Source organism: Ochotona curzoniae, unplaced genomic scaffold (genome assembly GCF_017591425.1).
Source record: "Ochotona curzoniae isolate NIBS_2020 unplaced genomic scaffold, NIBS_Ocur_1.0 contig_2688, whole genome shotgun sequence".
Classification (NCBI taxonomy): Eukaryota; Metazoa; Chordata; class Mammalia; order Lagomorpha; family Ochotonidae; genus Ochotona; species Ochotona curzoniae.
Window position 1 is genome coordinate 4,425,228 of NW_024465553.1, and position 19,353 is coordinate 4,444,580.

At 50.4% G+C, this 19,353-nt stretch overlaps 1 protein-coding gene across 3 annotated transcripts in view; it reads right to left on the minus strand.

Moving 5' to 3' along the window:
• VRK1 (VRK serine/threonine kinase 1) overlaps positions 1-15,580 on the minus strand; it is a 65,248-nt gene extending 49,668 nt beyond the window's left edge. For all 3 annotated transcript variants that reach the window (XM_040975084.1, XM_040975083.1, XM_040975082.1), the window contains exon 1: positions 15,514-15,580. The gene's annotated coding sequence lies outside the window, so the exon portion shown is untranslated. The remainder of the gene's footprint in view (positions 1-15,513) is intronic.
• Between the last annotated feature and the right edge of the window lie 3,773 nt (positions 15,581-19,353).

Here is a 19,353-nt window from a genome sequence, read left to right on the forward strand (position 1 = left end):
CTTTGAAAGCTGTTTCCTCTTCTGTAGCAAATGCCAGGAAGCTGAAAGCAAACTTACAAAGTTAACTACATGGAAATTAGTTAACGGAAAGCAATAATTGTCAACCTTGTCTACATACAATTAAGGTGGAAGTTTGAAACAATAAAAGTGTCTGCCACAGTGCTGACACTGGTGCTCTCCCATGGGATCCAGGGCTGTCACACTCAGCCCACACCCTGGCCCACACTGACACTGGTGCACTCCCATGTGCAGGGCTGTCACACTCAGACCACACCCTGGCCCACGTGTCTGGACATAATTCCTTTCTCCACCATGTCATCATCATCAGTGTAATTGTTCTTACCTACAATTTTAATAAAAGTCTGCACCAGTTCAGTTTAAAAGTTAGGTTAAAAAAATTTGGCTTTTTTCATCTCAGGATATCCCTGGGCCAAAATAATTATTTGTGTTTCAAACTTATCTTGGGTTAAGCAGCAATTACATGTCTTTGTATAAATGGCTCCTTGCCAAACTACAGGGACTCAAGCATAAAATCACGTCTTCGGTCAACTACGTCATGAACGATTGGAAAGCAATTCATCTAAAGCAACGCTCTCACAGGTGAGCCAGCCAATCACAAGCTGGCTAATGCATCTGATTAATGCTAAGAAATCACCTGAAAAATAATATACCAAACCGATTTTCTACAGCTACAAGGGTTATCTTCTTCGAGCCTTTAACTAAGAGAGAATGTCCAAGACATCCATTAGGCATGAAAACAGACTTATGACCAACACAAAACCCCCAATGCGCAGGAAGCCTGGCCCACAGGTTCTGCTTAGGGAAACCCAGCTATTTCCTTAGCTTCCCTGACAGACCATGCATATCCATACAAGTATCAAAAACATTCACAGCTATATAGTATCTTCAGTAACAGGAACCAAACAATGTCAAAGGCCAGTGTTCTGGCATGATGCAAAAGTGGCTTCCCATGCTGGAACATCAGTTCAAACCCTACCCTGCTCCACCTGCAGTCCAACTTTCTGTTAAGATACGTAGAAAGGCAACAGAAAATGGTCCGAGTTCCTGGGGTTCTGCTAGCCAAGTAGGAGCCCCGATGTGTTTCCAGGTGCAGACTCAGTCTGGCCCAGCCCTGGCTGCTGCAGCCATTTGAGGAGAGAGCCAGAGAACACAGCATCTCTTTCTACTCCTCTCTCCAATGCTCTGCCTTTCAAACAAATAAATACATGTGTTTAAAATGCATACTTCAAGGCCCAACACGATATCTAATGCCTAATGTCCTCAACTTGGAAGCACCATGAACCTATGTGCGTGCCACTTCCCATCCAGCTCCCTGCTTGGGGCCTGAGAAAGCAATCGAGGATGGCCCTGGGACCCTGCACCTGCCTGGGAGACCCAGAAGAAGCTCCTGGCTCCTGGCTTCAGATTGGCTCAGTTCTGGCTGCTGTGCCTACTTGGGGAGTGAGCCAGTGGACAGGAGATCTTTGTCTCTCCTTCTCTCTAGAAGTCTGCCTTTTCAATAAAAATAAATAAATCTTTGAACTATATATACATACATATGTGCATATCTATGTAACACAGCAAACCATGAGAATATAGAAGTGAACCTCGAGTGATGATGTTCTCATGAATTCATAGATTCATTCCTGAAAAACATTGAACTCCAACTGTGATACAATCCTTAGCAGCACTTGCCACACTCGTCACGCTTTCACACCTAAGCTGGAAGACACTAGGTGAAGACTCACGCTTCTGACTCTGAAAAAGAAAGCAGGCATCTTCAGAAGGAATCATCTCCTCCTCGCCAATTTCTTGTATTAGGAGTGATTAGCATTCAATTTGGGGGTAGATAAAATGTTTGAAACAGTATCAAGCAACTTGCATTTCTTTCAGCAATTTGTGAATGTTCTGGAAGACGAGCACTGACGGAACACTCGCACACACCAGCCCCAAGCTGCCTCCCAGAGGGAGCGCCAGGCCTGGGCTCTGCACTTGCTTCTGCCTGCGCGGGAATGGCGCCACTCGTCTCCAGGACTGAGCCCGGAACAGCTGCCCCCCAGCCAGGGTCAGAGCCAGGGAGGAGCCAATGGGAGGATGCTGATGGCACCTGGCCACAAACTAGCTCCAAGTTAAGATGAACGCTTTTTTATGTACAACAAACACTAATGATTTACAAAACTAGGCAATTTAAACTACACTGCTAGTAGTTTATAAGTTTACTTATAACATTTAATTTAGCATATTTTTTTTAAAAAGAAACTGTAAATAATATATTTCTCATTAAAAATTCTATTTGGGGGGCAAACTTCCCGAGCAAACTTGGCTACTAGTTAATTCTAGATGTCACTAATTTTTTTAAGATTTACTTATTCATCTGAAAGTGAGAGAGCTAGAGAGAGATCTTCCATGCCACAGGTCAGTCCCCAGACGACCCCGATGACCCCAATGACAAGGGAGGAGGCAGGTAGGAACCAGGGGCACACAGACATCTGAGCCCCCCACCCCCGCTGCCCACGCGGGTGGGATGCTGGCCTCGTGAGCAGCAGCGTGCCTTCATATCTAAAGCAATCAATACGTGACAGAACACCCCTCCTCACGGGCTCTTGGGGCAGAGGCCTAAGGTAGAGCACTTCCAAATATCTAAAAAGAAATCAAGACGACTAAACAGCCAAAGAATACGGGAAACATACTATACTCAAAGTTCATCAAAGAATTTCTCCCAGGTTTTCCAGAAACACTGAAACACTCCAGCCACAAAGAAGGAGCAGATGTAAGGGTGCTGTGGCGATGGGCCAGGTTAATGCTTGGGTCACCAGCAGCGTATTAACGTCCCAAACTAGAGTGCCACTTCAAATCCAGGCGCTCCGCTTCCTCACAATGCGCCTTGGGACACGGCAGCGGCCGACCAAGCACGACCTGGGCCCTGCCGCCCACGTGGGAGACCAGGAGGAAGCTCCCGGCTAGCTGTTGCAGTCATTTCAAAGTGAACCAGCAGATGCAAGAGATTCTTCATTTATGTTCTCTCTCTCCATCTCCCCTACCCCCACTTTCTTTGTTGTGCTCTGCCTTCCAAATAAATAAATAAATATTTTAAAATAAGTGATAGGCCCAGCACGGTAGCCTAGTGGCTAAAGTCCTCGCCGTGTACATACTGGGATCCCATATGGACACTGGTTCTAATCCTGGCTGCCCTGCTTCCCATCCAGCTCCCTGTTTGTGGCCTGGGAAAGCAGCGGAGGACGGCCCAAAGGCTTGGGACCCTGTACCCGTGTGGGAGAACCAGAAGAGGCTCCTGGCTCCTGGTTTCAGATAGGCTCAGCTCCAGCCGTTGTGGCCACTTGCAGAGTAAATCATCAGATGGCAGATCTTCCTCTCTGTCTCTCCTCCCCTCTGTATATCTGCCTTTCTAATGAAAATAAATAAATCTTTTTTTAAAATGAATGACAGAATTCTCAAATCCCACACCGATGTCCCGACCCACATCAGCCAGCCTCAGCATCTATCAACACACGGCCAATCTCATTTCTTTCCAACCATTAGCTCCCCTCAATTATTTTTAAGCAAATTCAAAACATACCACTTCACATGTAAATATTTTAATTGTAACAAGTTTTAATGCATCCACCACAGACCACTGCCATACCTCGCAAAACAAGCTAAGTGCTTCAAATCTCTCCAACTATGTCAACAAGCTACCTTCTTACACTTGACTTTTGTTCCCAGGACCCACAGGTCAGTCGGCGCATCTGGCTGATGTGTCTCTGAATCACTGTGTGTGGGGGGTGTCTCCTCCCTCAGACTTCTCCCTCCCCTCGCTGTCTGTCCCATAAACTCCCTTGCAGTTTGAACTCTGTGGATTACGACCCCACAGTGTCATCCATTCTGCTCTGTAAGTTAGTGACGGTGCCACCAGTTAACATACAAGGTGAGCATGGTGAACTGGGCCTGTGGGGCAACCTGGTGGGCAGGTGCTACAAAGTGCAGGAGGGCCAGGGAGAGCAGGGGTTCCTCTATACTGGGTGCTCTCGGTGGGACCAAGTGTCACTGATGACTCCAGGGACTCCATTGGTGGAACAATCTACTGATGATGACTCCAGGGATGCTAGGAGGACACGGTTCCCAGCAGGCAAAGAAGCGGCAGCGCATCGTCCGGCTGAGCATCGGCTGAGCGTCAGCTGAGCGTCCAGCAGGCTGCACAGCCATCCGGGAGGCTGCTCTGTCCTATCTCACCTTCAGCACAGCTCTGAGACACAGTCCAGCTCTGAACCTCAGGCCTGCTCCTCTCCTTCGACCCCAGACCACAGCAAGGACCATCCTGAGTCCACTTCCCAGGGCAAGACATCCCAGGTTCTCTGAGCATTTTCTTGTCCCAACCTAAAAACAAGACCCAGGGTGACCTTGGTTGAAGACGGCGTGTACGGACCAAACACACAGGGACTTCGTGCTGATGCTTCCCATTCAGTCCCAGGATTCTAATGACTCCATAACTTCCCTGAACATACGCATCTTTATTCTTCTTTGTTAACTAGCTGGTCCCCAGCAATGTTAATCTAGTTAGCCGGTACATATTCTCTTCTGATTTTTAAAATTCGTGAAACACCTGTGTGCTTCCACAGCCAGAACACTGGTGTGTTTAGAATCCGGCTCCCAGCCTCCTCTCGGCTGCAGGTGACTGCTTTCTCTAAGCAGTGAGCATCCGCCTGCGCCTCTTCGATGGCCAGCAGAATATTCTACGCTCTGCCCTGCACCATCATCTCTCTCACTAGAGATCAATAGCAAACAGGCCCAGCTCCATTCACTAATAAAATATGAATTAAAATTACAATGAAATTCAATTTACATTTAAAATAGCATTTTCAGCTCCAGATTAGCCAAATTCAAACAGAATATGCACTGCGTGGTTGGAAGATTATCAGAAAAAACATCAACTTGGCCCAATCTATCAGAACTTTCAACACAGAGCCCCTTTGGCTCGCTAAGTCCACTTTTAACAATTTATTGTACAGATCCATGCATGCATTGTTCAATGGATGTGATACTTACTGCAGCACTGTATATCAAAACCAAAGGCCAGAAGCATCCTTGATTTACATCAAGAGAAGACATTAAACAAATGACAGCACGTATCCAACAGAATGGAACAGTATGCGGTTTTAAAACTGAGGTAGGTCTACATATGCCAGTCTCAAAGAATGTGTGTTAAGTGAAAAAACACGAGGAGAAAAGCACGTATTAGAACCCGGCTATTCACATACCATCCAGGGCTCCTGTGCAGCGGGCACTGCTCTGCCGAGAGCAGCATCACAGCCCGTTACCAGGTGCCAGGGCACCAATCCCCAGCAGAGCACCTCAGGGCAGGCGGCTTGCTTTTTAGCCTTCAGTTTTTCAAACTGCTTAAATTTATTATTGGGTGCATGCATTAATTTTTCTATTAAGTTTTTTTTTAAAGAAATTCTTCATGAATAATAAAAGAATTTCATTAAATAAAATACAAAGTAACTCCTCTCAATATGATCTAATATAATTTATTTTTATTGAAAAGTCAGATACGGAGAGATAGCGAGGAAGATTTTGCAACCACTGAGTCACTCCCCAAGTGGCCTCAATGGCTGAAACCATGCCAATCCGAAGCCAGGAGCCCAGAGACTCTTCTGGGTCTCACATGCAGGTGCAGGGTCCCAAGGCTTTGGGCCATTCACTCTCCTAGGCCACATGCAGGGAGCTGGATGGGAAGTGGGACGGCCAGGATTAAAACCAGCGCCCATATGGGACCCAGAACGTGCAAGGTGAGAACTTAGCTGCTAGGCTACCATGCTGGGCCCAATCTAATATGGTTTCTATGTAGCCAGGCCCCATGAGTGGTCTAAAACACTGTAATTTTAGCACAGCCATAAACATAGGCATGTTACTGACTATACACATAACAGAAATTCATTTTTCCACAGTCTCAGAATCATTAAATAGCAAGTCTACACAAGGATCAAAAAACACACGGGAAAGAGTAACTTTTATTCATTAAAACACAGCACATACAGAAAAAAAACAAGTTGCAAAACCTGAATCTTAAGGTGGTAAATGTTGGCTTTAATGACTACCACTACAGCAACAAACAGAAGTTCCATAAACACAGTATAGGAAAAGAAATATGCTGATATATACACATATATAAATATGTATCCCATAGGCTAATGATAGGAGGACAATGACTAACAGAAACGTGCATGGCTTCTTCCTCTGTCTCAGCATCTGAACGCTGGGACTCGGCTCGTTTCTCACTGAACAGACAAAACCAGCCCCCAGAAGCTGGTTCCAGGACAGGCCTCCGGGGCCCCGTCCTCCCCGAGCACCGGGGCCCCACACAGCCAGCTCCTGCTAGGCACTCCTGGCAGACACTGGTCATGGCTCGCGTCAGGGTGTCTCTGGCACCCGCATGGGGAGCCTGGGTGGGGTGTCTCAGTCCCAGTAAAGGCAGGCATCTGGAGAGCGAGAACCAGCAGATAGGAGCACCCCAACTCCCTTGGGGTTCCGCAATCATTTTTTTTAAAGAAAGTGAAGTAAAAACCCCAAGCACTACACAGTGTTCAGAGCACGAGATCACGGGCATCCCTGCACAACCTCACAGCCCTGACACGGCGCACCACCCCTGCCGTCGACGCCAGTCCTCGGGAACGTCCACCACCCCTGCCGCCGACGCCAGTCCTCGGGACCATCACCTGCTGGGTGACGCCAGGCTGCTGGGATTGTGCACCACCACCACCTGCCAAGTCCCCAGGTCCTTGCACCACCGCCACCTGCCAGTGACGCCAGGCTGCTGGGATTGTGCACCACCACCACCTGCCAAGTCCCCAGGTCCTTGCACCACCGCCACCTGCCCAGTGACACCAGTTCCCCATGACCGTGCACCACCACCATCTGCAGGTGATGCCAGTCCTCGGGACCATGCACCACCACCTGCCGGTGACGCCAGTCGGCTGAAAGCGTTTGAAAACCTCAAGTCAAGGAGCCTGTCTTACCTCAGTACCTCCGGAGCCTAACACACCTGCCATTTGGTGAGAAACCAACAGGGATTTCCTGAGAACGGGATGAATCAAAGTCATGGTCCAGCTCAAACTCCTGCACACCCTGCACAACCAGGGATGCTCACACCAAAGCTGCTGCCACGAGAACACGAGGGGTATGACAGCTCCCCTAACACACAAACAGTCCCTCAACAAAATGAAGAAAAACAAAAAAGTGTCAAATAAGAAATGAATAGTAAATCAAAGTGAATGTCAGAAGGCTAATGAATTCAGTAATAAAAATAATCCAACTTTTAAAAAAGCAAAAAATTTGGACAGATTTCTTTAAAAAAAACATTCATAAGTAGTCAACACTCACAGAAAAATATTCAACATCGTTAAGTGAAAGTCTAGCTCATAGTAAGCACCCTCTGGGACGGCCAGGACCGAGACAACGGCCAGTGCCGTGGGTTCAGGAGGCTCTGCAGCCATGCAAGTCACCACCGGAGCAGCCTTCAACAACTAGCAGCTTCTTAAAGCTTAAACTCAGGGTTACACACACATGAAGTAAAAACAGCACCGTTCAAACAGTGAGAGCAGCACAGTGCTTCAGCTCCTGCCGTGCTGGACACGGACACAGGCACACGTGGCACTGGTGTATCCACAATAAACAGCAATACAAAGAAAACAGCAATACAAAGAAACAAGGTTACAACACAGACAACCTGGAAACAGGCAAGTGAAAGAGCCAGTTCAACAGAGAACACACGAGATGATTCCAACTCCAGAATGGACAAATTTGCAAACACAAAAGCCTCGCACCTTCGGAAGCGGGAGGGGAAAGGAGAGTGACCACTGATGGACAAGGGCCTCTTCCAGCACTGACGAGCACCGCCTGACCAGTGAATTCTACCCGGTGATGCTGCTTAAGGGTCACGGGGAGGGAAACCCGGGTGTCAGGAATAACAGCTACACAGCTACTGCGGATTATACCTTTCTGTGGAAACTAATCTAGACACTAGAGGTCAGAGTACTGAGAAACTATCAAATGGTAGATTTCCTGCCGTCCCGTCAGGCTGGTTCCCAGTGTGAACAGCTGTTCACGCACAGAGGATGCAGACCCAACGGCCACACAGAAGAGAAGTCACCCTCCAACTGTAAGCTGGAGAGAAGCAAGCTGTGGTGGCAGGACACATAAGCACAAGGCACACATGACTTGCAACAATGGAGTAGGTGTCATGAGTCACAACTTCACCAGAACAGTGACAAGCCCTGCCAAGGGACAGTGTGCAGCACAGACACGCAGTCACCAAGGAGAGCACCGTTCTGCAGGCTCAGAGGCAGCGAGCATGGGTCAGGTAACACAGCCCGGCAGAGGAAGTCAAAACAGCGCATGCACGCACGCACACACGCACGCACACACACGATAGATAGATAGATAGATAGATAGATAGATAGATAGATAGATAGATCTATCGATCGATCGATCCTGGAGACTGAAACCTAAACATGAACGGCTAAGTGCTGAAGCTTCCAGCAGACAATGGAGAATGACTTCACAACAACAGGGAGCACAAACTTTTCAACAGGAGGTAAAAAGCACAAACCAAAAAGGAAAAGACTGATAGAAACTAAAAGGCATTCAAGGCATCAATCATCAGAGAAATGCCAATGAAACCATACTGAGACACACAAATAATAAACAGGACAAATTTTTAAAAATTCAAATGACAGTATCAAATAAAAGCTGAAAAGTGGGTAGAACATTCACGCGCTGCCTGGTCTCTGGACACCGGCAGCATCTGTCAAAGCTAACCACCACACCGCGGGACCCAGTGCAATGGGCAAGGCTTTCGCTGTGGTCTTAGCATCTCTTATGCGCACCAGTTCCGGGCCCGGCTCCTTCACTTCCAATCCAGCGCCTGGGAAGGCAGTGCATCCCTCCGCCCACACAGGGCACCCAAAGGAGGCTCGAGGCTTCAGGTCAGCTCCACTCCAACTCATTGTGGCTATCTAAAGAGTGAACCAACAGACAGATGACTCCCTCTGGCTCTCTCTGTCTCTCCCTCTCTCCTTCTCTCTACAATTCTGCCTTTCAAAATAAAAATAAAATAAATAAAAAAAAAAAAAAACAAAAAAAGACATAACCAGAGATTCTACTCCTAGACATATATCCTACTAAAATGAATGTGCATGTGTGCACCAAATGACACGCAGAACAACTTTTATAGTGTTAGGTCATAACTGCCCTTGAGTGAAAGCCACCAACAGAAACCACACACACATCATGACCCCAAGTTCTTTGGCACACCTTCCACCAAGAACACAGGCAGCCTCCGCGGCTATTTCCATCAACTGAGTCTGGTGGGAGGCACCTCCTGCTGGGGCTCCACGGCCAGCGCCTTGGCCTGCAGGTAAGGTTCTCCACTCAGCAGTCCCAGGTGACACTGGTCCTCAAGGCACCCTCCCCAAAGGACGAACTGTGGCAACAAAGGAGCCCCTAACTGATAAGATGACTGATGCTTTACAAGCCCTACGTTTGGCTTGTACTCAGCAGCCAGTACTAGCAAACACAAGAACTCCAGGGCTATCCAAACACTCCCACCACAAGCCTGACACAAAGGCAGTGTTTACAGAGCACTGCACTGTTTACCTAAATTCAAAACCAGGGGAGACCAAGCCACAGTTACAGATTTCAGAAAAGGGCTCCTGGGGGAGCAGCAGTTGCTGGAAAGGGGCACAGGTGGGAGCTGCCTGGGGTGCGGGGATGGCATACACACCCAGCTGCTGGTGATCCAGCTGCTGATGATACACACTGAGGTATAAGGATTTGTGCACCTATCGCCAGAACACTAACAAACATGGGTTTTACCCAGAATTGGGTGACCCAGTAAGTGCAAGGGCATCAAACAAAGTAAATAACTAAAAGAGGACTCCAAGCCTTCAGGCACGACTGCCCTGCCAGCTGCAGCACACAGCCGCATGCCCTATTCACTCTGCTCGCTGGCACCTGCTATGGCACACAGTCCCCCCAGCTTCTCACTGTCCTCCTTCCTCTCTGACGCCCCTTCCCAGGTTGCTCTCGCCGCCTCCTTTCTGCTCAGATCACTCCTAACACTGGGACTCCCCCGGGCTTCCCTCCATCCTCAGCCCACACACGCCACCCTTCTTTGTCCTATTTCTCCAATCGCAGTTGATGGCATCACTTCTTTGTTGAATTCCAAAAGTGCTTGAAAACTTGCAATTTGCCAAATTGAATAAAATGGAGGTTAACAGGAACAGGATAAGCATAAGCTCCCGTGAATCAGAAAACCAGCCCACAAGACCAGGATGAGCACAAGATTCAGGCAGATCTGAGATTTTTTTTTCAACTCTAGGTTCAATCTATGATACGGTCATCAAAATGATACAGGTAACATTCACAAAAACACAGTGTGTGTGTACAGACAAGGAAGACAGTATCACTCCTTACGGGAACAGGAAAGGTGCCATACCTAGAAAAAGAAATGCAACTTTTTCTCTTTGCTTACCTAGCCATACCTGCAATACCGCATTCATCCAAGTATTATAACTTAAAAATGGGATTTTTAAAAAAGAAAAGCCACCAGTGACATACACAGCTGAGCCCAGTTTATGTCCAAGACACAAACACTAACTGATCCAAGATTTCCCTCTAAACGAACAAGCAGCACGGATGCCCGAGGCCTGGACACAGCCACAGCGGGACAGCACGGATGCCCGAGGCCCGACATGGCCACAGTGGGGCAGCACGGATGCCCAAGGCCTGGACACAGCCACAGCGGGACAGCAAGGATGCCAGAGGCCCGGACACGGCCACAGCGGGACAGCACGGATGCCCAAGGCCTGGACACAGTTACACAGGTTTGTGATGCAAACCTAACTGGCTAGAGGAGGCAGGGAGCATCATGAAGCGGTCCTGAGGAAGAACTCTCTCCATCATCCCCAACTGCTCAGTTCCGTGAGGGAAGGATGCTCTCCGAGCCCCTCAGGACCGCCGTCCGCTGCAGGGGTGACAACAACACCCCTCCACGCGCAGGCACGAGCGCCCAGGACGGATGCGTGAACATCCCGACTGGGAATCCTGCCCTTAACAAACACACGCGATGCAGATACATGATTTCTTGGCTGCCTATCCGCACAGCCATCTGTCAGGATGGCACTGTGCCTGCTCACATGTTGGTCAAACTGTCACTAGGGCATAGGTGCCAAGCAGTGGTAGTTTAAAGTGGGCACAGCTCTATAAGAGAAACATCAATGTGGTAAAACTGAAGGACCGCGACCTAAAGCAAAGACCTGACCAATTTCACCATTTCTGCAGGAAAAACGCAGACTAGCTGATAAGACTGAAGCCAAGGATGCTCAAACAGAAAAAGCTCCCTGCAGACACGTTGCAGCAAAGCTCCTCACGCTGCCACGCTGGAGGCACACACAGCCCAGTGACCTCTGGGGCAGCGAGGCCCTGTGCTCAAGCAGTCACCACGGAGCCTGCGGGCCGTCCCAGAGGAGGAGCTGAGCGCACTGACCCGCAGCACTGCCGCACTGCTAAGTGCTTCTGGCGGCCTTCTCAGGAGCGAGAGATCTAACTCACAGCCAAGATAATCCTTTAGTAGCAAAAACAGAAAACAAACGAAACTCCAAAGGACAAACAGGACAAAAAAAAAAACTTTTAAAAAGTGTAACTTCAATGGAGAAATAAAATAAGAGCAGAAGTAGTTGCTTAGAAAACAAAAAACTCAGTATTTCCAGTCATAAATTTAAAAATTAGGTCTCTGGGGCAGCTCAGTGGAGAACGGGCAGTCTTCTGCAACAAATGGTTTTGGAACAATGGGATGTGACACACAAAAAGAAAAAGAACCAAGATTTAAATATCACTTCTTTGCAAAAATCAACCCGAAATGGATCACAGGTCCAAATACAAGATGTGCAATAATGAAAAACTGAAAAGGGCAAATAGCCACTGTCCCGACCTAAGGTCAGCAGGCAGTGCTGAGCCTCGCTCCACACCCAAAGGAATCCTCCGCTCACTGCGGGCTCCACGGCACGGGAGCTGAGACAGCACAGAGAAGCCAGGGGCGGGGAGCCGGGCTCGCACTCGGCTTCCGTGCTGAGGCACTTGAATCCTGTGTCTAAAGAGCACTGTCAACTCAGCCAGGAGCAAACAACCCAATGGGCAAGACGAGTCATCAAAGAGGACATGGAGGGCAAGTCCACACGGAGCGATGAGCCACTACAGAGACCCAAGGTCAGGCGAGGCAGACACATCCATTGCCACACACTGGTCCTCCAGCAGGCGACCAGCAAAATCCAACAAGGTAGTCGTAACACAGCACCGCACTGGCACAGTGTCAGGTCACGGCATCTCTGACGGGCCTCCACTTGCAGCTTCTTCAGTGTGTACAGTTCCGGGACAGCCGATAATGTGTGGATGTGCAGAATCAGGACACACAACTGGTCTACCATTCTAAAGAAACTCAACTATGACCCCAACAAGAACCGGTCATCACTGAGCACAGCACTGCGGTGCTGTGGGAGAAGCCACTGCCTGCCGCTTCTGGGACCGCCTGTGCATGCTGCTTTGTGTTCTGGTTGAGCTGCTTCTCACCCGGCTCCCGTGCTTGGGCCTCTGCCACCCACATGGGGAGACACTACGGAAGCTCCGGGCGCCAGCCTGCCCAGGTCTGGGCACTGCAGCCACCTGCGGCATTAACCAGCAGATGGAATGTCTTTTCTCCCTCTTCCCCTGCCGCTGACTTCAAAATCAACATTTTTTTCTTTCTTTTTTTAAAGGTCATTTCTATTTCTATGCTGTCATTTCAAGAATGGCCATAGCATATATCATTTAGGCATTCACCTTTTGAAGGCCAAACGGGCTGGTTCTGGGTTAGGGCCACGTAAACACAGCTTCCCGCATAAGCCGGCTCCGGAAAGGTCCCGGGCTGTCTGCTCCCGCGTGTAACTTCTGAGAACCAACCAAACTCACGCCTGAGTGGCTGCCCAGTGCACTCCCCACCAGCAACACCTGACAAAGTCACAGTTTCTAAAAAAACAACAAGAACCCTCTTAGATATAACTTAAAGTTTATCTTTTTAATTATCAAAGTCTCTTTTACCTCTTTCCCAAATAATGGGCTTTTTTTTTTTATTATCTCTCTAACAAGACGCCATATTACATCCCAGACTGCAGAAAGTAGCAGAAAGCAAACTCTGGCCCCACGGCAGGAATGGCAAAAGCTGCTCTTCTTACAGACTGGCCAACACACGGGCTCTGCTGCGAGACAGGGTGACACGGCCACGCTCCTGGTGTGACGGTCTGAGAAGAGCAACTGCTGTGGAGAAGAACTGAAGCTCCCCCAGCTGTCTGAGCAGCTCCACCACCGTGCAAGGCTTCGGCCTCCCTGGCGAGCTGCTGGAGAATGTTCTCTGCCTGGGCTAAAACAAGACGCCAAGTGGGCAGCGGGCATCTCCAGGCACGTGCAAACAGCAGCTCAACAGCCAGGTGGCAAAGAAAAGGAAAGAAATGCATAAAAATAAGAAAGTCCCCCAACCACACTGGGCAGCCCATCTCACTAACCTGAGGGGCGGGGCACAGCCCGGAGCTTTCTAGAGGGCTTTTTGCTTGTTTCCCATCTTGTCTGGAGCCAGAATGGAAGGAGGTATCTGAGTCTCACTCCCACTCCCCACCTAAACTCACCCCCAAAGATGTTAAACAATGCGGGGAGAGACGGAGCAGCAGTGATTGAGAAAGTGCACAAAACTATTTTGAACCTCAGCCTGCGACTACAGGGCGCCCACTTTGCATCTTGGGAACAGCAGGTGGCAACAGGCACAGAAGTGTGGGTCACTGCAGAGGTCCACCTGGCAGGTGCTATGGCCTTTACAAATTACTCTTGCATTCTCACATGAAAAGAAAATTCTTTATTTGCTACATTTCATCATAAACAGCGCAGGTTTCAAATCTGCCTTCTACACTCACTGGCCTGTACTAAGACAAGGGAAACTCATTTCACAACAGACTTCGCACCTTAGCACAATTCCTGGCAAACAGGCACCGACCGCTGATAACTGAATCCACTTCTCTCTCTGGGGGAAAAACCACCTTGTACTGCCACGGAGGACGGCCTACGGGTCTTTGAGATCTGCTGATCCATTCTCAGAATCTACCAGCCCAGCTTTCCCACAAGCCTCCACACACACACTCAGGCAGCACCTGCACAGCTGCGTAAGCTCCGGAGTCCTCCTTGGCTCACAGCAAGGTGACTCCTGGGGCTGTGCTCCGTTCTCAACCCAGGTTCACTGTACACAGCAGAACCCTACCGTATTAGGGGTAACAAGAAAAAAAAAGTTGTCAAAATTAAACTCGCTTTTTGTCTTTTCTAGACATGTGGGACGTTCATTTATGTGTTTATTTGTTATTTCACGTTAGTTCTCAAGTTAGAAGAAAAAGGTTGGCCTATTTCAAGAGATTTAATTTTAGGGTCTGCCAACATTGTGAATGCCTTACCGTTATTTTTAAAATATACACTTGTATCCTGGAACAAAGCTCGGCAGAAGCTCCCCCTGTAACCATTTCCTGGGCGGGCACTCGCTCCATGCCAGCTTCTGCGTTTAACACATTGCTCCATCATCTCATTTGTTTAACAAATATCCTCTCCTAATTTTTGCAGCACGGAGCTCCGTAGCAAGAAGCCATTACTCGGTAAAGCAGTTTTGTACCGGGAACTGTAAGAGGAGGGACAGTAACAGCCGGCAGGAGCGTTCGGTGATGAACTTAGCCGTGCTGCGGTGCAGCGCGGCTGAGCGGCCTTTCCAGCAGTAGGGTCAACGCAGCCATGACTGACCACAAGGATGAAGTCGCATGGCCACACGCCATGAGCGTAAACAACCCTGGCTTGGCGCTTTATACCAGCGGACTAAATTCTCCCCAGGTATCATGAAAACGCAAGGTGCCTTTACTCTTCAACTCTGACACTGCACTCCTACTCTGACGAACGGCAGCCTCAACAGACGGGGCAATTCCGGGGGGGGAGCTGGGATTGTTGCTGTTGTTTTTCCCCCTTAAGACACATCATTAATGACCCTCTTCCGCAGTGTACTGCCACCTTCCCCATCACAAAACCGGTACTCGCGCGTCCGCCCAAGAGAAAGCAGAAGCAAAGAGAACGGAAGTGTTCTCGAAGGACGAGAAGGCGAGACTCGGAGCGCAGCAAGCGGAGAAGGCGGTGGCCCGGCAGGCCCTCGGGACCCGGCTCGCCCACGGGGCCCGGCTGCTCCCCTGCGTGTGGGACTGCAGCAAAACGCCGAGCTGCAAGATCAGCACCAAACGCGGCCGCGGGCGCCGAGGAAGCGCAGGTGCACCTGCCGCCAGAGGCGAGCCCCGACCCTGCGGCCCTGCGCGCCGGGCCGCCCCGCCGCCCGCACGGGGCCACCCGCCGGCGGCCGACCCGCGCCCCGGCCGGCCTCGCGCCCCCGGGCCGCGCCGCCCGCGGCTGCCCTACCCCAAGCCGCAGGCCCGTCCGCCTCCTGCCCAGTACGAACTTCCCGCCGCTCCCGCCGACTCGCGACACAGCAGCAGCGACGCCGGCCCCTGCCCACCCTGCAGTATGCGGCCTTCCCATTGGCTGTGCCGCCGGGGGAGGCGGGCCCAAGGAATGCTGGGATCGGCGGCGAGCGCTCCCTCTGCATCCTGGGAGTTGGAGTCCCTAAGCTACCCCTAGTCTCCCTGCTCCCTGAGGCTTCTGGGAAATGCAGTTTGCAACCTCGGTTTCCGCAGCCATCAACGCTGCAGGAACTGAAATGAGTACCGCCAGTTCTGGGGCAGCGTCATTTATTAACATTTACAACCGGCTTGCGTGTGAAATGAATCTTAGGCTACTTTGGCTGAAGGTGTGTCCCCAGCGTCCCTGAGCGCGCTCGCGTCTTGCCACGCTCCCTCCCACCACCCGGAAGGCTTGTCCCGTAGCAGGGTGCAGCCACACGTGGTTCCAAAAGTGGACAGTCTGCAATTCTAGCCCTTCCTCGTCTTAGGTGTTGCAACTCAAGGGAAATTAGTTATGTTCTGCATCTCTGTGTCCTGTGTCGGGATTCAAGGAGCTAGTCGGCGCAGTAGGAGGTCTTAGCAGCAGTGTGCCATCCCCAGTCACGTGTCTAAACCCTGTTCGTCAAAGCCTTGTCCAAGATGGACCCAGCCCTCTGGGCTATTTCGTCTGCAGTTCTCTTACTGCACAGCTTGCGTGGAAACCCAGCTGCTCGAGGCTTCCGCACCTGTGAGATACCGAGAGCCCATGTTCCTGAAATAACGGCAGTGGAGGCTTGCCGCGGCTGGGGAAGCTCAGCTTTGACACCTCACCTGCCAACGCCGAGTGACCGCATTCTGAGATGCTGCTGCTGTGCTTCGACTCCGGGATGCTGGAGACCTCTGGCAGTAATTCATGAGTTGCTGGACTGGTAGGAAGACCAGGGCTGCGCTGAAGATTGTCCCATGAGGATTTGCCGCTTCCGGGCTTTCAACGTTGAGCAGTGAGGACCAGTGTGACAGCCCAGCGGGTTGAGTCACCGCCTGCCACGCCAGCATCCCATAGCGGAGCAGCGGTTCCCACCCCAGCTGCTCTGCTTCCTGTCTAGCTCCCTGGGAAAGCAGATGATCCAAGGGTAAGGCCCCTCCTGTCCATGTGGGAGACTCAGCAGAGTGCCAAGCTCCTTGCTGCTGTGGTCATGTGGAAAGTGAACCAGCAGATGGAAGAACTCTCCTCCTCCACCATGTCTCTCTGCCTTTCAAATAAATAAATACAGCTTAGAAAGAGAAAATAAGAAATAAATTGAGAATTGAAGGGAGGCAATATTCTTGCACATAACCCTGCCTGTGTGCAGTGTAGCTGAATAGCCCAAGCAGGCATTTACTGGCCACCCACAGTAAGCCTGGGATGGAACTGAACTCCGGACATTCTAGTTTAGCTGAGGCCTAGGAGGCCCTGCTACTTGACAAGCGCAGGGTTTTTGCCACATATTCCCCAGTTCATCAAAGGAAAAGTGGAAGGTTCGGGACCAATGCCAAGGCTCAACGGGCTCACCCTCCCCCCTGTGGCATCAACATCCCACATAGGCACCGGTTCGTGTCCCGGCTGCTCCACCTCTGCTCCAGCTCTGCTTGCGGCCTGGGAAAACAGCAACACATGGCTAAAGTCCTGGGACCCTGCACACACATGAGAGACCCAGCTGGCTGTGGTCAGCCGCCCTGTGCTACTGCAGCCGTTAGGGAAGTGAACAGCAAACACAATATCTCTCTCTCCTCTGAAAATCTGCCTTGCAAATAAAAAATAAATCTTTAAAAAAATTTAGCCTGGTGATCTCCTCCAATCCTCCATGGATGAGGGCAATTCTTGCTAAGAACCCCTTCCTGCCGGTGACCCTTGAACAGGTGCATGCCAGTGGCTGTGAGTGCTACATCTATCCAACAAGGGAAACCCAACAAAAACTCAGTGGGATCTGAATTGATTTGACCACGTAGTCAGGCCCCCCCGAGGATGCTTCTCTATTTCCGGGAGCCGTTCCAACCCTGGTTGCTCTAGCGCCGAGGCCTGAAGAAATGAAAAGCGTGCAGAACTCTTTGAGAAAGAGAAAGGAGCTTGGTGTTGGCTCCAGCATGGCAGAAACTCCTCCTGTAAAGTTTAGACAGACCTGCCCAGCAGGTAAGCCAGCAGACATGAAGCAACCCTGAGTCAGTCCGTCAGTCCTTGATCTTGTTGCTTTCATCTGGAGAATGGGAACAGATCTCCTCAGGGAGCAGAGGAGGCCGTGTCTGAGACTGGCTTTGATCTATCTGGGCCAAGGCCGCTGGGCTGTCATTACTCCGTGTAAGCAGCGTGACAACAGCACGCCTGGGCCGGGGGCAAAGGAGAGGCAGAGAGAGCAGAGTGTAGGCATGGGTGCCCTGAGTGTAGGCATGGGTGCCCTGAGTGTAGGCAGGGTTGCTCTGAGATCCCCAGCCCTGCTGTGGATCCTCCACCATTTGGATGCTTCATTTCATCTCGACAACATGAAGAAGCTAAATAGGGAGCTTGGTCAGAAGAAATGGGAGACGTTTTTTCAAACTTTGTGCAGCCCTGCATCGCGACTCTGTCCCCTGTATCTGTCAGCTCCCATGATGGCCTCGTGTCTCATCGGAGCCAGGAAGACACCCCCGGTAAGCACAGGGAAGTTAAGCCCCGTGTGGAAGCGCCGTGGCACTCGCAGAAGCTCCCACGAGCCCGAAGCTCAGCCCTGCGTTGCGCCTTAGTGAGGGTCCCTCCCACCTGACCCGAGCAAGTGGCCCCTGGGCTTTCTGGCTCCCGCATCTTTGCTTTGATGTGGTTCTCGGCCTCTCCCAGGCTCTTGCCTCTCAGGCCCATTCATGGCAAATTCCTTTCTCCCGTGGCAATTGTTCACTCTTTTATTTTTAATTTATTTTATTTTATTTTTATTGCAAAGTCAGATATACAGAGGAGGTGAGACAGACAGGAAGATTTTCCATCCGTCCACTGATTCACTCCCCAAGTGAGCGCAACGGCCAGTGCTATGCCGATCCGAAGCCAGGATCCAGGAACTTCTTCCAGGTCTCCCACGTGGGTGCAAGGTCCCAAGGCTTTGAGCCATCCTCGACTGGTTTCCCAGGCCACAGGCAGAGAGCTAGATGGAAAGCAGGGCAGCCGGGATTAGAACTGGCACCCATATGGGATCCCAGCATGTTCAAGGTGAGGACTTTAGCCACTAGGCTACTGCACTGGGCCCAATCTCTCTTTTCAATAAATCCTGCTCTTACTTCAAACCTCTGCTTAAATGTGGAATAAAACTGGAGAGACTGCTGTCCATGACTGCAGAGTTTCTGAGTCCCCGCCAGCCCCAGCAGCAGGTGGGAGACACATCGAGGGAGTCAGCTATGCCAGCCAATTCTAGAAACTGTGTCTTCATTTTTTTTTTTTATTGGAAAGGCAGATTTACAGAAAGAAGGAAAGAGAGAAAAAGATCTTCCATCCACTGGTTTACTCCCCAGAGCTGAGCCAATCAAAAGCCAGGAGTTTGTCTCATGACTCCCACACGGGTGCAGGGTCCCAAGACTTTGGGCCATCCTCTCCTGCTTTCCCAGGCTATAAGCAGAGAGCTGGATGGGAAGTGGAGCATCCAGGACACAAACTGGCACCCCTATGGGATCCTGGTGCTTGCAAGGTAAAAATGTAGCCATTTAGCCAATGTGCCAAGCTTGAACCTGCATCTTGTATGAGCTCGTGTCCCACACGCTGGGAAAATGATCCAATGGCGACCTCAGTGTCCAAACAGGCACCAAGCAAGAGAAATGGCCTGCT